Here is a 20,194-nt window from a genome sequence, read left to right as displayed (position 1 = left end):
TAATGACTCGATACTTGCAGAACTGGATGGTGGGCAGTGTTTTCTATTTTACAATCCCCTCCTTTTCAGTCTCAATTTTGACCAAGGTTTGGGAGGCAGTTCATGACCAGTTTTTCCTCCAGCACTGGGAATGTCCATCCCTAGGTCAGGAGGAGCTTTCACTGATGGGCATTCAATGTGCTGTTATCGGACGAGAGCCTATTAACAGTAACCACAAGCCTCCGGACCGCCTGTCTCACTGGTCTGTTGTGGTCCAGGAAATGGTTCCCTCTTGTTGCTTCTTCCCATATCTAGAGTTACCCTATTACAATCATTGATCTATGTATTTGATTAATCATTTAAAGTCACCTAATGATCATTAATTTTATCTGAGGCTCAGCCACACATGTGGTAATGCAAAAGGCTAATAACTTGTAAAATAGGCAGAATACAAGTAAAGTAATTAGGAACATTAATAAGGTCATAAACAAGTATTAAAGCTAAGGACTTCCATTAGGTGCAACCCAGTATCTCCCCAGGTTGTCTGGACAGTCTGTTCCACACCAATTGCTGTTTTTAAGGGACATGATATAATGGCATTGTATATAAATTTCACCAAAGATGTCTGCATACAGGTAAGTGGTGGGTCATCATGACCCCTTACAGGACTGAGAAAGAAATGTTTTCTAAAGAGTTACATGGTTGGCTCCAGAAGAAGAAAAATTGATCTTTATGGTTGAGTGGCTATTTCTGGCTAACATGTAATGCAGGCAGGTGCACGGTGTACACTAGAGGGGAGGGAGAGGTCCAGATAGGCAGAGAAAAATTTCATGTTTAAGTTTTTCTTGTCTCGCCTTAAAATATGTATTTTTATTTCATCAAAAAGATTAGGGAGAATTTCAGACAAAGGGAGTGAACTCAAAAAAAAGAAAAAAAAGGTAGAGCCTGAGTGAAAAGAAGACAGCATGTTTTATAGAGCCAAGTTGTTCTAAAATGCATGTAACTTCCGTTCTCACTGGTGGTGAAATTCCTGGTCTTTGCTCAGTATTCTTGGACCCCAGTCTTCCTTTCTAAGTATGTCTCTCACCATATTCTTTCAAATATATGACTCAACCCCATGGGCCATGCCATTGTCCACATTCCCTCTGTTCAGAATATCCCATTCTCTCCATGTTCAAATCCTACCCATTCTTCAAGAGCCACTTCAAATCCTGAGGTGCTTCCTTATCCAACAACACTGGTAGCAATGACTTCTTCCTCGCCATCATTTCTATGACCCTTTATCTGTACCAGTCTCAAATATATATATTTAATTTATAGCTATATCTCCCTCCCAAATGAGGTCTAGCATAATGCCTTATACAAGGTATATATTTCATATATTTTTTGGATAAAATGATTTTTAATGAACATGGCATTGATGAAATAATGAGGATGGGGCGTCAAAGGTCCACAGATCTTCAAAGCAAAACTGTTAAGTAAAACTTTAGTTCAGCCAGGGCCTGGGTGTACATTTATCATGCTTGTTCTGTATGCCTGCAGTCTCTCCAAACAAGGCGTTGTGAGGAGGTGAATGCGTTCCCTATAACCACTCTTGAAAATGAAGGGAGTGAACCTTACAGCCTAGCACTTCAGTGTTTCCCTACCACTTGTACATACATACATCATAACAAAGACATTTATTTTTTATTAGCTTTTAAACTAAACTCCTAAAATTAACTTCTAAGTTCTTCCCCACTTGGTGTCTTCAGGAGTCCACTTTGTTGAAGTGGTAGTTCTGCTGTCTCCATGGACAAGCATCCCATAATTCTGAGGAATGCATGTGATCCTCTCCCTTTGGCTCTGAGCCCCAGGAGCCATGTATAATCCCACTCTGGCTTATGAAACCCACCTATTTCTTCTTAGTCTACTTGAAAAGAAACGTTGAACGAGCTGATTCAATCATGGTCTTCCCCTTCAAGCCTCCCTCTGACACAATTTTTCTTTGGAAAAATTGAAGGACTTTTGTATTATTCCTGATCTCAAATTTGTGGAGATAAAGTAACTATGTAATCCAGGGTCCTGGGTTAGTTAATTATGATCTTATCAAGTAAAGACATGTTGTTTTCAAGGTTGGATGTCTGCAGAAGTTCCCTTGCTATGCGTAGAGAGGAAAACTAATCTGTGTCACAGAATGAAATGCTGACCTTGGCTGGCCACCTTATAAATGTGAGTCTTTGGTCGTAAGAGCACAAAACAGTAAAACCATTGATAGTAGGTCAGTAGTCTCAGGTTAATGAGGGAGGGAGTAAGGAAGAGCCTTCGTCCCCAACTCTGTCTCTCACCTGGTAGGAAATTGTGTGCCAAGATATTTCCATCTCCCTTTGCGTTCGGTGCAGTCATCAAATTTGGAATGAAGAGTGTGTGGCCGGGTCAGGGATGATTGAAGTAATTCCACTGAACTCACTGAACTTACACTGATAGCCACCGGTTAAGGAGTCTAACTGATTAATGTTGATTCCTTCGGGATTCAGTCAGCGGAGTCATAGGTGTGCCTAAAAACTAAATAAATAACAATAACCTCATCTCCACTAGGGAAGTTACTTCCCATAATCAGAAGGACAGGAAATACGCTGGCCTTGGGTTCAGAGTATATCTCATGATTTTACATTGTCATCTAAACTGACTCTGAAACAGTCAGCTTTGCTCTCTCCCGCTTCCAAGTTTCTCTGCGGGATTAATCATGTTTGCTCTTCTGGTTCTATTTCCTGAGCCAGAACCAGGAATATCTTAGCGCCAGAAAAGAGAGAGAGAATTTTGCTGTGATGTGGCCGTAATTTTCTTTTTTTTAATTTCCCAGAATTTTAGGCACATTATCAAATGTGACTGAAAAGTGAGGTTTGCTCATGTTTTACTGGCGTTTGTTTGGAGTTGGAAACTTGGGGGAGGAAGGGCCTGGAATCCAGAGCAGGCTGAAAGAGCGTCTCTTCATTTGTCTGGCACCTCCCCAATCTGCACACCCCTCCAGAGCAGGATATAAACTCGCACTTGCTCCTGGGTTCGCAGTGCCTTTCATAGTGCCTGGTACAGCAATGAACGTGATTAGAATAAATAAGCCATTCAGAATAAGAAGAATAGTTGATAGACTGAGATGTTTTGCAGGACATGAAAGACCTAAAGGAGAATGTTTTAGTTTCTGAAGAGCAGACCGCTGGAGTGGACTTCAGAGGGTCTTCTCTCCGTTAACCACAGACAGCAGAGTCTAGAGTCAGGACCCACAGGAGTTTGTTCATGGAAGAAGATTTGTTTCAAGGCTCTAAGGCTTCATAAAACTATCATCCAGGCTTATATATCAGCTATATCTGCTAATGAGAGTGACACATTTTGAGCAGTTGGAGAGGAAGTCAGCGTTAGAGTGTGGTAATTATCATTCATTTCCAGCAGACCAGTGAGGCCATGCATTTTCTGGTGCTGCAGGCTCATTTGTCCTCTGTAACTTTCTCTCCCTGCTCCCCAGGTGGGAAGAACTAATTCCTCTGTGTTGGGACTGCACTTTGTAAATCTCTTGTCATGGCCCTGCTACACTTATATATGTATTTCAGTTGCACTAAATCAAGATCCTTGATGGAATGGAAACTAAGAGTTAATTGAATTATTATTGTGTCAGACATAATCTAGATTTTTAAAATATTCTGTATTTCATTTTAATAGCTTCATTATACAAGTACTACTTCCCCCATTTTTTCAGATGAAAAACTAGAGAGGTTAACAGAACCTGACCAGTAGTCGGTAGTGTTTCCATGACTCCTCGATCTTACTGACGGCAGAATCATTATTTGTTTCTTCATCGCTCATACATCTCAGGAAACACGATGTGGATGCAGTGCCCTCCTTGCTTCTCGTTGACACTCCCACAACCCTTTTCCACTTTTTTTTTTTTTCAGCCCAAAGCACAAGTTCTCAAATGTCAATTAATAAATGTGAGAGGGATGATGAAATTAGAAAAATTTGTGAATCCAACAGTAGCAACAATTTCAGGCAAGAGTCATCAGTTGATGCCAGAACTAGTTGATGAGGATTTCCATTTCTGCTTAGGATGTAGAAGGTGGCCAGCACATGTCCATATGGTCTTAACAATGAGAAAAAGTTAGGTAATCTACAAAATCATAGGTTTTCTTGTAACCATAGGAAAGCTGAGACTGCAAGGTAAACCAACCAAATTCCAATGAACGGCACACCCCTCGGAGAAGAGATGAGCTAAAGAACTACTTCATCTTTGACAGAACATTGAAGTATTGCTGTCATCGAGCAGGTAAAGAGGAAATCAGTTACAATATTACCAAAATACTTAAAATCAATGTGTAGGATAGCCTGTCAGGTTAGAATGACTGCAAGAACCTAGACACAAGTGGGCTTCACCTGCCTCACGAGCTGTGTCCCAGGCCTCCAGAGGTGCCCCCGGGTGAGGCCGCCGGTGCAGGGCCGAAGGCAGCAGAAGCCCCTGAGTGAAGCCGGCATGCAAGTGTTCGGATAGCGACTGATTGCCACTGGGGCAAAGTTGCAAATGACCACTCACTTCCCTGGAAACAAGTTTCATGCAAAACAAAAGTCTTAAGCCACTGTGGGAAGGGGAGCAGGAATGCTGAAGAATCGTGGTTCCAAGGCCAGGCATATAGGGCCTGCCTAAGACTGAGGTATGAAATTTATTCATAACAATTAATCATAGTAATGACTCTCTCTGTTCTGACCCTTTTCTAATTACTTAATTCACATGGTGATGTATGGCCAAGTTGCAAGCCTTGATTATGATTTTCAAAATCCATTAGATGTAGAGAAATCATATCCAGAGTCTATAATCACACTGACCCACCCTCAATCATCTTATTTACATTCCACTCTGTCCTAGACAACTTCATCTCTAACAATCCTTCTAGTTATCAAACATCACATCTTCTGTGAGGTCTTTCCTTATCACTCTCGGCTGAATTAATTTCCCCCTTTATTCCAGAAAATGACAGTGTTTATCATGTTGCCCTATGATGTCATTAATTTTGCAGAACTAAGGCTGGTCCCAAGCCTGTACATTGACAAGCTCTCGGATTCAAATACTGCCTCACCACAAAAACACTCAGAGTTCCATCTGACTCTTGTAGAATTCTTATCCCTGTTGACCTCATTTGGAACCACACATAAACTGAGAAATAAAGACAAAATGTATGTTATCTTCTTAGTGTTTTCACTTTGATTTCTTTGGGATCATAAAATAAACTGGGCTTCCTTTTGTGTCTGGTTTTCACTACTTTGGACAACTGAAATGAATTACTTTGTCTAAATAAGTAATACTGCCAACTTAACAAAATAAGAATATATACTTTTTATGCTGGCTGGATATTGATATCCCTGTCCAGAACACTGCCTACTATAGCATGACAACAAGATATATGGAAACAAAAAATCTAAACAGATTGCTTGGAACAAAGAGACTTGGAACAGAAGCAGAGGTTGTTGGCTCCGACTGCTGGGTATTTTATTTAGACCAATGTTTCACAAACTCTGTCTGTATTTCTCAAGCTGATAATAGGTTTCCCCCGAAATGAATAATTTCCTGGTCAGATGTGCTGGGGAAATGATGTACAGTGTGATTTACAACACAGATTAAACTTTTAAAGTTTTTGAGAAGTCCTACTGAAAAGAAATCCATTCTACTTAAATATCTATCTAGACATCTCTCAGATCACTAACATTTTCAGATCAGTTTGGAAAATTTTGACTTTGACTATTTTCACAACTCTTTCTAGCATGTTTTCCTTTCGTGAATCAATACTGGGTCCGTTTGGTTGCATAGTACTGAATCCACTGTAGCTAATTCAAGGAGAAAGAAGTTTACTTATGTGTGTTAACTGCCTTACTTAATTTATCCCCAGAATTCTGTAACAGGCTTTAGGCTAAACTTCCAGCAGTGACTCCCAAGGGTACAGCGTAGAACTCTGTCTCTGTGGGTGCTGCTGCTTCCAGCATGGTCTTCCTATTAAATCAAAAAGCTGCCAGGACAGCCAATTCCATAACCTCTCTGCTCTACTGTGATTCACACCAGCAGAACAAATGCTTCACATATCTGGCCTTTCTCCCCCACTTAACTGAATTTAAATTCAGGTTGTAAGCTTGTGCATCGAATTGGTGAAACATAAACATAGGCAGAATCTTAGCTTCAGGGGAATCTGAAAAAAGTGATTTTCAGTTTTCCAGCCTCTACAATATGGAGGTTTTTGAAATAGGTGTTGAGAGAGTCAGTCCAAAGTATCCTACACACCACTGCTGTTTTTTCTAGCATATATTACATTGCAAAGTAATGAGGTTTTAGATGATGCTAGGGTTAAAGTAATAAAAAATTTTAAAATAGCTAATTTTAAAAAGGCATGATCTACTATTATTATCAGTGCCTAATTCCTTGGTTGCCTGACACATTTCCCTACTGAAAATTACCCCTTTTCCCTTTGTATATAAGACAGAAGTACTTTGTGTCTGTGTAAATACTATATTCTTCCTCAAACTGTACCTGCTAGCTTTAGCATCTGTTGATATGTCTTGCCTGAATCAATTACTATGATGGTTGACAAGTTGTGTTTTTTCTTTTAATCAAGAGTTGTTTATTTCTGGAATTTCTATTTAATATTTTTGAATCACAGTTGACCATAGATAATTGAAAGCACAGAAAGCCAATTTTTTTTTGATTGAAGTACAGTCAATTACAATGTGTCAGTTCCTGATGTACAGCACAATGTCCCAGTTGCACATATATATACATATTCATTTTCATATTTTTTCATTAAAGGTTATTACAAGATGTTGAACATAGTTCCCTGTGCTATACAGAAGAAACTTTTTAAAAAAATCTAGTTTTATATATAGTGGCTAACATTTGTAAATCTCAAACTCCCACACCCTTTCCCTGGTAACCATAAGATTGTTTACTATGTCTGTGAGTCTGTCTCTGTTTTGTAGATGAGTTCATAGTGTCCTTTTTTTAAAAAAATTCCACATATGAGTGATATCATATGGTATTTTTCTTTCTCTTTCTGGCTTACTTCACTTAGAATGATGATCTCTAGGTCCATCCATGTTGCTGCAAATGGCATTATTTTATTCTTTTTAATGGCTGAGTAGTATTCCATTATATAAATATACCAAAACTTCTTTATCCAGTCATCTGTTGATGGACATTTAGGTTGTTTCCATGTCTTGGCTATTGTATATAGTTCTGATATAAACATTGGGGTGCATGTATCTTTTTGAATTAGAGTTCCCTTTGGATATATACCCAGAACTAGGATTTCTGGATCATATGGTAGGTCTATTTTTAGTTAGAGGAATCTCCATACTGTTTTCCATAATGACTGCATCAAACTACATTCCCACCAGTAGTGTAGGAGAATTCCCTTTTCTCTACACCCTCTCCAGCATTTATCATTAATGGACTTTTGAATGATGGCCATTCTGACTGGTGTGAGGTGATACCTCATTGTAGTTTTGACTTGCATTTCCCTGATAATTAGTGATATTGAGCATTTTCTCATGTGCCTATTGGTCATTCATATGTCTTCACTGGAGAATTGCTTATTTAGGTGCTCTGCCTAGTTTTGGATTGGATTGTTTGGGGTTTTTTTGTTGTTGTTATTAAGTTGTATGAACTGTTTGTATATTCTAGAAATTAAGCCTTTATCAGTCACATCATTTGCAAATATTTTCTCCCATTCTGTAGGTTGTTGTTTTGTTTTGCTTATGGTTTCCTTTGCTGTGCAAAAGCTTATAAGTTTAATTAGGTCCCATTTGTTTATTTTTGCTCTTATTTCTAATGCCTGGGTCAACTGCCCTAGGAGAGGAAGGGAGGGATAAATTGGGAGTTTGGGATTGACAGATATAAACTACTGTGTACAGAATAGATAAACAACAAGGCTCTACTGTATAGCACAGGGAAGTATAATATAATCAGTGGCTTGTAGTAACCGGTAATGAAAAAGAATGTAAACTAGAATATATATATACATATATATATATATGTATATATATATATATATATATATATGTATATATATAGGTATAACTGAATCACTATGCTGTACACCAGAAACTAATACAACATTGTAAATCAACTATACTTCAATTTAAAAAAAAATAAAGAAGACATAGGATTGCTAGATGATCTTACAGCAGAGTTGGTGCAGTATACAGGCTTCACATAGAACTTCATATGCTGAAGTTCATCCTGGCCACACCTAAGGGCATAAATAACCAGTAGGAATAACTTTGCAGCTCAAACCTCACTCTTACAGAAAGCGTTTTCTAAAACCCCTAGACTGGCCTTTGTGCCCTTTCTCTGGGCTCCATAGTGCACTGTCTTTTTATCTTTATACTTGTACTGCTAGTGTTGCATTATTTTTGCTTTTTTGTGTCTTTCCAGGGAGTGTATGAATGCTTTCCTTATAGGATAGATTACTTCTTATTTTCCAGTGCTGAACATATAGAAGGCACGGGATGAAAATTCGTTAAATTAATGACCTTGTGACGTAAAAACATATATATCCATCACTGTAGTTCACCTGCTTAGTGGTTGAAAAACAGCTATAGCTCTACTGTTTGCCATGATTTAGCTAGCACATCATTTCCCATCATCAGTGTCTCCAAAATATTAGATTTGGCTTAGAAAAAATGAGTTTTTTTTTTTAAACTTTACCCTTTGTATGAAAGACAAGCCTGTTAAAATGTACATTGACAAAATATTATGAAATGGTCTGTATTACCAGATACAATATTAAGTGAGATTGGCAAGTTTGAGTAATTTTTGTTGCACTGAAGAATGCTTATATTTCTAAAAGAATCCTTGAGAATTTCCAGAATTTGCCTTGATTACAGTAAAGGCCAAATGCAATGATTAAGAGAAGTAAAATATTGTAATATAGTGCCTTCCCATCATTGTAAAGACAGAAAAGCCTTTTAATGGAATGCTGCATAGACGCCAAACACAGAAAATGGATTTGGAAGCTCCATTCTGCCCAGGTTGAAGTGGAAGTGGGGAGGGTTTTATTAGGTGGATCCCCTTCCACCACCTTTCCATTTACACACACACACACACACACACACACACACTCACTCCCCTCAAGCTGGAGGAAACTGCAGTGCTCTGCAAAGAATAAACTGGAAACACCTTTGCACTAGAATGAGCTATTAACAGGGCATCAAGGGACCTGGTTACATAACAGCCTTTTCACCAGGACATTCATGATATTAATTTTTAAAAGTTCTTCAGGTGACTTAGGGATCAGCAGATACTCTTCAAAGTCTCCTTGAAATTTATGATTTAATTATTTCCCCCCAAATCATACTTTTTTCTTTTTTCTTCCTCTTTAGCATCTTTCTTATTCTTCCCTCCACTTTACTTCTTTTCTCCCCTTTCTTTATTTTTTTTTCCTCTTCCTTTCCCTTCCTGAGTAATTCAGTCCAAAAATCCCATAGGTGGGGCCAACAGTAGGTGTCTGTGGTTGGAGGAAGGCCATTGTGGCACAGAGTAGGGAGTCGCAGCCCAGGGAGGGTAAGGAGGGCACCTTTACAGGTGGGTGTTACAATGACGGTATCAGAACCCAGTAGCAGGGGGACATGGCCCCGTACAGGGTGCTGGGGCAAGAGCAGGGTGAGAGAGCATCCCTACACTGAGGGCTGGAATTAGTAGTTTTTGGGTCAAACCTGGGAGCCCTCGTCCCCTGCACACCCTTCCTTGCCAGGTCGGTTGCCCGATCCCTAACCCTGTGCGACATAGCACAAGGTATGTGGTCTTAGTGGAGTGAGGAGGGTGGCCACACGGGCCGTGCAGGCAGCTCAGGGAGGTGAGTCAGAGCCAAGCAGGGAGAAGAGGGCGTCTGCAGTGGGGCAAAGTGGGCAGTAGTAATGGAAGATCCTTGACATTCTGAGGCCTTGAACAAGTAAGTGGGCAGATTAAAGGAGATGTGAGCCAGGTTGCTGTTTTTAGAAAAGGAAGTTACACGCATGGAAAGAGAGAAACTAGGATGAACCTGTGGTGTAGGATTGGATTTGAGATATAATGTGACCTTATGATATCCAGTGTATAGGCGGATATAAATATAGGTGTGATTGTGAGTATGTGTGTGTGTGTATCTATTTCTAAATCTTTATCTCTGTTCTCTGGTTCTGGTCGCTGAGGGGACCAAGGGGCAGCAGCAATTCAATGTAAGTGAACACACCTAGTGAGACATGAGCATCCAGATCTTGGTTTGTAAATACCATTCTCAGAGGGGGAAAAAAAACCCCACAAAAAGCAAAAACCACAGACTTCATGCAGAAATAGCTGGTTGCAGATCTGGGGAAGGGAAGCACAAAAAGATCCTGGAATAAATATCCTGTTCTGACAGAAGAGCCCAAGGAATGATGGAGACATGTCAAAATGATACAGAAGCCAGCTAAAATGAGCTCCCACAGGCCGAATCTGGGCGGCCATGAGCATCAGAATAAAACATGATAGTAATGAATGAAAACCCATTGAATTAATGAGGAACCTTTAAGTGTTGTATAAAGAACCTGACAGTTGGTTCTTTTCTTTTTTATGATACAAGTACCTGGCTGAAGTTCTAATTCCTGAGGCATCCATTTCAAAGAGGTATCCCCTTCAAAGGATACAATGAATGTTAATTGATCATGACAGATTTCCTTTTAGTGCATACTGTTTTCTTTCCCCATTTTGTAAAATATGAGATTGCTAATGCTTTGCCAAGTTCTCATGGATTTTATTTCTTCGTGAAAATTTTCACTGTACTTAGATATGTCATGATATAAATATTCTTTCCATTAATTTTGGTCCGTTTAATGCCGACTTTCTGTTTCATAGTAATTTTTTTCTATCTAAAGAATGAATCATCACTGTGCCTTATCTATAAACGATTTGTCTTGGGAAACAGGTACTGTTGAGCTGGAGGCCATCACATCAAGTGAGGTCAGAGCAGAGGTGCGTTTTGGTGTTGGCCAGGGCATCAACACAGCTCTCTTCTCCCAGATCATCCCCTTCACGGAGGACACAGGGTGGATACCATCCAGGATCTGGATAGATGACTTAAACCCATAAACAAAGCTGTGTCTCCATTCCACCGGTGTTCATGGTAGTAAATCATTATTCTTACTTCTCAGTGGGGTGCTATTCAAGGACTACTGTATGTTCCTTCTCAAAACTAAGCGAACTGTGCTGGAATAGCAGAGAAGATTGAAGATTCCTAGCAGATACGGTACCCCCGGTCAAACCTGCTACTTGTAATTCTCAAATGATACGTACTATGGAAGGTGGACTGGAACTCCCGTAACACTTCCCTGTTTTCTCTATGTCCTGAGTAGCTCTGGTTTTCTAGGACCACCCATCCAAGCTCAATTCATAGGAAGAACACTGGTAAAATCCCAGTGGTAGTGTAACTCAGTCCCAATGAAACCAATCAAACAAATGTGCGACGTGTCTGTTATAAACAAGGTGCTCTGGTGGGCTGCAGACATGAAAAAGACAACATCGCCTTTTCTAAAAACTTATCATTGAATGCCTTCTTCTTTTTTGCTTGCACCATTCTTAGCCCAGTAACTGGCGAGATGCTCAGTAAATATTTTTTTGAAGTAATTTAAAAGAAAACAAACACAGTGAATGATAGCAAGAGGCAGAGCTGTTTTAGAAATGTGTTTCTCAAGAAATATGGCTAAGTTGTTTATAATTCTTTGAAATAAAATGGGACAGAAATTTCAGGATACAAGAACAAGTCAAATAATTTTTCTTTTTTAAATTCCTCAAGAAAACACTTCTCAGTGTTTAAGTGTCATGTACATTGCTTTCAGTTCTCTGCTGAAGGTAGGCTTATTTTGCACACTTGAGCCATCTAGACATTTGAGCTGGTGTATCTCCTTTGGAAAAGGAAGTAGAAATTAAGTTTGCCCACAAGTCAAAGTCCATAGGCAAAACTGCAGGATGCTCAAAGGTCAATGCTCTGGCCCTCTGTATCTGTGGATCCGACAGCCACGTGTTCAACCAGTGGAAGCAACCAATGTGGCTGGTGGAATCTGTGGATGTGGACTCTGCAGATATATCCATGGGTACTGAGGGTACATGTACCAACCCCATTTTATATAAGAGACTTGAGAATCCACAGATTTTGGTATCGCAGTGGCGTGGGAGGGTGTTCTGGAACCAATTCCCCATGGATACCAAGGGATGACCATAATCAGATCCCTTTTAATCACCTCTCCTAAGGCAGAAATGTCGACATTCAAAATCTGTTAGGCCATTCAGGATGGTGAACAGCAAGTCTCCATATTCTCTAAAGGAATCACTCAAAAGCAGCTAAAGACAATTTTTGCTCAAGAAGATTTCCCCTTGGAATTTTGGAAATATCTCTGTCTCTATCTCTATCTATGTGTCTATCTTTCAGTATAATTTTATGTGGGGTGTTGAGGATGGGACTGGTCTTCAAGCCCATAAATTGGAAGGTGTTCATCATGTCTATTCTATCGTAGACCTTTAGTTGCTTCCTTTTGCTATTTCCTGAGAGACACAGATCTCAACAATTTCTCAGGACAAGAAAATAATTCCTTAAATCTCCCTAAATTTCTCCAAGCAGGCATTCAAACTTGTCATACTAGAGTAACAACAACAATCTTACATGTCTTTGGAAGACTCCCCAACTTCCCATAAAGCATGAGTCAGTTTTACAATAGTTGGTACAATTTTCATGATTTCTCAAGGAATTTCAGTTACCTTACAGTAGATGTACTAGGAAGAGAGATCAGAGAGCCAGAGAACAAGATAAGCACATACACACATATGTAAACACAGGTATATAGAAGTGAAGTACTGGCAAGAGAGAGAAAGAGAAATTCAAAACACCATCTGTTCTACTTATTGAGAGAGCAAGAGGAGTTTTGTTTCCCTCATGCAGTCTCTCTCCACATGCCTAGCACAGGATAACCATCTTGTCGAACGGGAGTGATTTCACAATTTAAGAATCTGTGTTTCTGGAACAGCACGGTCACTAATGTAAGCATATAAACTTGTTATTTTTTACAGGTGAAAACCCGTCAAATTTCAGCAATTTTCTGTTGCTCAACTATTTAGATCACCTCCTCTTCACCCCGTTGGTGAGGGAGGGCTTTCCCCCACCCTCCCAAATAATACAAGACGATCAAACACAGGACACCCAACTCTGGACAAATGAGATTGACAGCTGTTTACTGGTCACATACACTCAGGCTAGGGGAGGAGGACATTCCTCGCCACTTAGGGCCACGAGGACTGTACTTGAGGCGAGTGAATAAGCAGGAGTGGTGGGAGGCAGGCTCTAGATTAACAAGAGGATGAGGCGCCCCTCGGTTCCTACAGGAGAATGTGGCTGGTTTGCTTGAAAAATTCCACAGGTCAGCAGGGAATCGTGCAGCAAGGCCCAGGTGGAGTGCAGCTGGTCTGGCTGGCAGGGGAACTGGCTGCGTGAGGGGACTTTCCTTCTGGGCAGGAGGCATGTCTGGTGGGAGAAGACGAACCTTTAGGGCTTTGGGACCCTATGACCCATGCCAAGTCAGCAAATGAAATGCTAGGTAGTATAACAACGGGCATTCAACTAGAAAGAAAAAAGATGATTATATTCTGCTGGTGGAGAAAATTTAGTTGTGTTGTGTTCATACCTTTAATATGGAGCCTTCCCAATCGTAATTATCTGTATATACGATTCCAGTGGTAATTTTCTGTATATATGGTTTTCTGATTATGTGCTGAGCTAGTTGCTGCTACTTATCTACCCAATATTGGTTCTTTCCTTCTTCACAACTAACATAGCCTCAGTTTTATTCAGGACAACAATGTACTTGGGAAATTTGATGTCACAGGCTCCATTTTATTCCTGGTAGCTTGGCCAAGAAGACACTACCAGAAGGCTACTGGGTGGATCTTTCAGAAAAGCAGTGTTTCCTTGATGAAATGTAACAGACTCATCTGGCATACATCTCTCATTCTTAGTGTCTTTGTTTTCTTCCTTGCTCCCTGGTGTGAAGGTGCAAAGTCTAGAAATGGAGACGCATGACCATGAGAATGATGTAATTTTTACGTACATATGAAGGTTTCAGGAAGCAGTGTAGCATAACGGTATACTGCAATTTAAATCTTGACTTCCACTCACAGGCTTAGCTAGATAAACATGAAAACATTAGGTAAGCTTTATAAGTCTCAGTTTTCTCACCGCTTACCTTTTCAAGGTCCCTATGAAGATTGTACCTTAAAACATTCATTCATTTATTTTGAAAATTTGTTTTAAGCCCTTAGAACATAAAGGTATGAAAAAAATGAATATAGGACATGACCTTTAAAGAGTTTCTAGTGAGAGGAGCCAGTACCCTAAAAAAAAAAAAAAAAAAAAAAAAAAGAGCCATGTCCTGGGTTTTACAAATTATTATGAAGTACAAGGTGTGGGTGGCAGTATAGGAAGACAAGTGTTGTTAATGGAGACAAAAGAAAATTTTGCTGCTTTCTTTCATCATTAAACTTTTCGAAACAGTTATTTACACTTGTCTTCATTCTTTATCCTCCCACTCACTTCTCAGTCCGTCCTAATCTGTCTTCCCCCATCTCTGCTTTGTCACTGCATGGAAGCAGCACCTATATTACAGTCACCAGTGACCTCCTTGTCTTCATAAAGAATGTATGTTTTTTGGCGCCTGGTCTTCACTGTCTTTTCAGCATCACTTGACCCAATCAAATTCTCCCTCTTTCTTGAAAGACCCCCTACTCTTCTGCGACCCCACTCTCCTCTAGCTTTCCTCCTTCTTTATCAGCCTTGCAGCCCATCCTTCTTTACGTTCTGTCATATGTTGAAATTCCTCAGAGCTGGCCCTGATGAGGCCTCATTCTCTTTTCTTTCTATAGTCTTGATGATGTTATCCATACCCTCGGGGTCAAGAGACATTTACATGTTAGTAATTCCAAATTTATATCTCCAGCCCAGATTTTTCCTGTGAGTTACAGACTCATATCCTGACAAATCCCTGCTACTCTGTGACAAATCGTGGTAAAAAATCTCACCTTGTTTTTAACCTCCTAGCATGTGAACCCTCTTTTCTTGTTTGAGGAAATTAAGAGGGAGAGAGAGCCCTTGTCGCACTATAGAAGCTTAAAATTCCAAATCCTTGCTTTCCCATCTATCCTTGTAGTGGGAGCCCAGGGACATGACATAGGATCCATCTATCAGATGTGCCTGCCACAGACATTGAATGGAGAACTGGTGACATAATGAAATGAAATTTGTGAGACATTTCCTCTGGCTGTGGTGTCAAGGGAGAAATGATTCAGCAGCTGTGGTGGAGTTGGTGACAGGATTCAGTGTTCAGAACTCACAGGGTCAGGGTTGCAAGCTACGGTGTCCACAGCTGGGTTCTCATCGGACCAGTTCTATGGCATAATTTTGGCCATTGTTCCTGAGTCTGTATTCATGGACCTGGCTCTGCACCAGAGTGGTGGTTCTGTGAGCCACTAGATAACATTTTTTTTTTTACTTGTTTTAAACTCTTTACTGAAATATAACATTGATACAGAAAAGTGAACAAATCCTTAGTGCATAGGCTTAAAGAATGATTGCGAACTACAAACAACAAATGTGTAATTGGCACCTCCAGCAGCCTCCTTTACGCCTACTTCCTCTTACAGCCTCTCTTACAAAGGAAGCCATAACTCTGACTTCTAAAACTGTAGATTCTGAACTTTGTATGAATAGTTTCATACAGTTCTTTGTGTCTGGCTTCTTTCACTTAACATTATGTTGTTGGGATTCATCCACATTTTTGCATATAGCTATAGACCTATTCATTCTTACTGGTTTATAGTTACCTATAGGTGAAAATACACAATTCATTAATCCATTTTCCTATATACGTGGGAGTAATTGCCAAATAGGGGCTATCTCTGCTATTATTTTTCATGTTGTTCAGAACATTTCTGTATTTGTCTTTTGGTAAAAGTGTGTATGCAATTCAATTGGATACATACTTAAGAGTGGAATTGCTGGCTCCTAGGGTTTGTGAATGTCCAGTTTTATTAGATATTTTCAAACAATTCTCTGAAGTGATTGTAACAGTTTACTTTTCTACTAGAGTGTCTAAGAAGCCCAGTTTCTGTATATTCTCCTCAACTCCAAAAATGTTTTCTGGCATTTCCATTTTAGCCACTTTGGTGACTAGGTGGTAGTGTTGAACTAGTTTTAATTTGAATTCCCTTGATAAACAGTTGTCTTAGTTCAGGCTCCTATAACAAAAATACCATAAACAAAGTGGTTTAAATGACAAACATTTATTTCTCATAGTTCTGGAGGCTAAGTCTAAGATCAAGGCTTTGCAGATCTAGGGTTTGAGGAGGGCCCACTTCCTGGCTTATAGACAGCCACCTTCTCCCTGTGTTCACACATGGCTGGGAGAGAGGAAGCAAGCTCTCTCTTGTCTCTTCTCATAAGGGCACTAATCCCATCCTGAGGGCTCCACCCTAAAGACCCAATCACTTCCCAAAGGCCTTATCTCCAAATACTATCACATTGAGGATTCGGGTTTCAACAGATGAATTGGGGGTGGAACATAAGCATTCAATTCCTAGCGGCAATGAAACGGGACATTTTCCCATAAATATAATAATAATAATTATTATTAATGTTATTTTGGTACACTTTTCCTGGAGGTACTGCGATACCAGGTCAATGCGTGGAGTGGATGGAGAAAGCTCCTATTCCAACTCCCTGCTCCAAATCCACTTAATATATTGTCCTTGGATAGATGACATATCAGATATTAAACTGATAAGAACAGATACTACGCTTGATCTTAGACAAGAGGCCAAGAAATGATCGTGTATATATTTTTTATTTGGAAACCTTCTTCTCTGAACTGCTTATTCAAGCCTGTGACCATTTCTCTCTTGAGATCTTTGCCTTTTTTCATTAATTTGTAGGTGTTCTTGTATATTCTGGATATACTGCTTTGTTAACATATGCACTGCAAATATTTGCAGATTTTTTAAGTTTTCTGGATATCTATATCTATATATGTATATAAAATCTCTCACTCTTTGGTTGCTTCTATCTATCCATTCTCTTAATGAATATAAAGAAACATTCTGAAGAGGAGAATTTCCAGGTTATTCTGTATGTCCAGTGCTTTTTGTGTCCTGTTTAAACAATAATTGTCTACTACAAGTCTGTGTAGATTTTTTTCTCATATTTTCTTCCAAAGATTTTTTTCCCAGTGAATTATTTTCTGTATAAATCAGACAAAGCTTGTTTACTTTGCTTGCAACTAAGAATCCTGATATTTGTAATCACTAGATGTCCCAAAGGCACCCCAAATCCATCAGAAATAAAACTGATTTGTTCTACCCTCAAAAAACTAGGTCACTGCCTATATTGTTTGTAAAAGCATATCAAATCAGCTCTGAAAGCCAGAAATCTAGGAATTATCCTTGATATCTCCCTCTTTGTCAGTTACAGTATTCAGTATCACCATATTAAGTGCCTATTGCTGTGCAACAAATTAGTAATTTAAAACAATAACCATTCGTTATCTCTCACAGTTTCTATGGTTCAAGAATTCAGATATGACTTGCTGGGCACTTCTGGCTTAGAGTCTCTCTTAAGAGTATAGTCAGATTTCGGCCAAGGCTGCACTGACCTGAAGGCTTGACAGAAACACCCACTTTGAGGTCGGCTCCTGATTGCTGATGTGAAGCCCTAATTCTTCTCCACCTGAACCTCTTCAAAGGGCTGTTGAGTGTACTCAGGACATGGCTGCTGGCTTTCCCCAGAGTAAGTGATTTAAGACACCAAAGCAGAAGTTGCAATGCCTTTTATGATCTAACCTTGGTAGTCATGCATTGTCACTTTTGTAACATTCTGTTGGTCACACCGGTCAATCTGATTTACTATGGAAGTAGCTTATACAAGAGCATGAATACCAGAAGGTGAGGTTCATTGAGAAACATCTTGGAGGTGGCTACAACAGTCGTTATCTTCTTTATTTTAAATGACAAATAGCTCCTATTGTCCAAGGGACCATCATTAGCTCTTGTCTAATATCCCATATCTTCTCTGGACCCTCTATGTATGTCTTCTCCTCACCATCAGCCAGAGTGATTTTTTCCAAAAGGTAAATCTGATCATGTCAGTCCTCTGCTTTAAATTATTAGTATTATAAATACGTGTGATTTATAAGTATTGTAAAGATTATATGATGTAAAATAATCGGTAGTGTGAATACTTTCTAGTAGTTTTAAGAAAAGACCTAAAACCTCTGAAAGGCATATTGAGTCCTCCATAATCTGGCTCTAGTTCCTCTGTTCCTTCCTCTACTTACCATACTATTGCCTCACTAGTCCTCTTTCAGTTACTCTAACGCTTAGACACATTCCGCTTTAGAGCTGCTTCCCAGAATACTCTACCCTCTCCTTCCATTTCTTATTTGAATAACTCCTAGTCATTCTTAGATACCCAGTTTAAATGCTATTTTCTTAAAGTTCTTTTTTTTTTTTAGTCCCCAAAGTAAATTAGACCTCACTGTTATTCTGTCTCATAGTATATGATACCTTTCTACCGTATTTCTTATGTTAGTACATAACTACTTCGGTATTTATTTAGGTAACTACTTGAGTACCATCTCTTCTACTAAACTTCTGTGGGATTTGAAACCACATCTTTTTGCATCCCTTAGGGAAGTACCTAACTCACAGTAAGTCAGTGCATACTTTTGAATAGTTTTGAATAAATGGATGCATGGATGGATAGATGAATGGGTGGATAGATGAATGGATGGATGGATGGATGGTTAGGGTGACAGAGTACCTAAAAGTGCAGATGAGCAGAGAGTTTTTTATCTTGGGACATAGCCAAGAAAAACAGGGTGGTAGATTTAGCTGGCCATACCTTTTCCCAAGATGACTGGTTCCAGAATTTCTTTTCTAGTTGTGTCTGTAGCTGGTGAGTGGCAAAGAGGGTAGGGGGATTGCACTCTGGCCAATAGGTGTAATCTGTAAAGCAACTCGTACCAAGCCTCACATAGTAGGTGTTTAATATATCCTTGTTGTTATGGAAGGAATGCCAGTGCGTGTGTGCAAAGGACTGAGCATTCTGCAGATGCATTTTGCCCTATATGTAATGGCTAGTTATCAGAATCAATTCTAATTTAATAAATTATATAAACACGTGTGACATTCTTGCATTTTGTTTAACTATGGAAGACCCTAGAGTAGGCAGGAGATCTTTAAACCTGAAAAGGCTTTATCTAATCAGAAGCAACCTAGATTCCATGTTAGTTTAACGCTCTACAGAATAAAATGGCAATGATAGAAGTATTTTCAACTAGGGCCATAACATGAACTCTTAAAAAAAAAATTGCTTTAAGCTTTCAAAAAAATGAGGGCATGAAATATTTTTAGTTGTCTTTATTCTTTATTTCAGCCCCAGTTTTTAATTCCATGTACTAACTCGGTAACTTTATAGTTTCTTAGAAACACATAAGGAACAGCAACTTCAAAGCTATAAAGCCTTCCTGAAAAGATCTATACAAAGATGAACGCTACATACAATAAAAGGGTTTGGTATATTTGTCAGTTTCATGTGTGATGGGAAAAAACTCTGTGAATCTGAAATACATGAAATATGTTAAAGACCACTTATTTTGCTGTGGGCCTTTAATTTTTGAATCTTTTGTCAACTTTTTCCCCAGTATACATGAATAATTGGTCACATGCCGAAGCCTCTCTCTAGTTGCTTAAACCAAATGCCAATGGGTCTTTCCTTCAGTATTTAGCAGATACAGAATGGTATTTGGCTCTATCAAGCAATTTTTTGGTGGGAAATGACCAACAAGTTTAATTTCTCTCAACAGGGAATCATTCTGCCTCACTTTCTGGGAAGGAAAACAATAAGAAAAAGAGCAGTTGTGAACTGGACTCTCTTAATGATAACTGGAGGACACAAAATTTTAACTTCAATTTTATTCTGCTTTGTAATAATAATCCTTTGTATTTGTGAAACTTGGTACATTTCATGTTGTACTTCCATGTCTACTAAATATGTTTTGTGTTTGCTTATACAGGATTCTTTCATGTTAAAAAAGAGTTTCTCTGTGTTTCTTGTACTGAACACATTAGCTTAAATCTTTTCACCACCTACTTTTCTAATGAGAA

The 20,194-nt window shown here is 39.2% G+C and overlaps 2 long non-coding RNA genes and 1 other non-coding gene across 3 annotated transcripts; 1 reads left to right on the top strand and 2 right to left on the bottom strand.

Moving 5' to 3' along the window:
* Window positions 1-2,122: 2,122 nt before the first annotated feature.
* Window positions 2,123-19,972, top strand: LOC116282098 (uncharacterized). The gene is made up of 3 exons (XR_012076455.1): window positions 2,123-2,187; window positions 4,147-4,270; window positions 19,894-19,972. It is a non-coding gene; the product is annotated as an uncharacterized lncRNA (long non-coding RNA).
* Window positions 13,203-17,806, bottom strand: LOC140698657 (uncharacterized). The gene is made up of 2 exons (XR_012076456.1): window positions 17,683-17,806; window positions 13,203-13,508 (listed from the first exon to the last, which is right to left on the bottom strand). It is a non-coding gene; the product is annotated as an uncharacterized lncRNA (long non-coding RNA).
* On the bottom strand, window positions 16,675-16,863 carry LOC116282138 (U2 spliceosomal RNA). The gene has a single exon (XR_004191611.2). It is a non-coding gene; the product is annotated as a U2 spliceosomal RNA (small nuclear RNA).
* Window positions 19,973-20,194: the final 222 nt, after the last annotated feature.

Source organism: Vicugna pacos, chromosome 10, assembly GCF_048564905.1.
Source record: "Vicugna pacos chromosome 10, VicPac4, whole genome shotgun sequence".
Taxonomy (NCBI): Eukaryota; Metazoa; Chordata; class Mammalia; order Artiodactyla; family Camelidae; genus Vicugna; species Vicugna pacos.
This window is presented reverse-complemented; position numbering and strand designations above follow the sequence as displayed.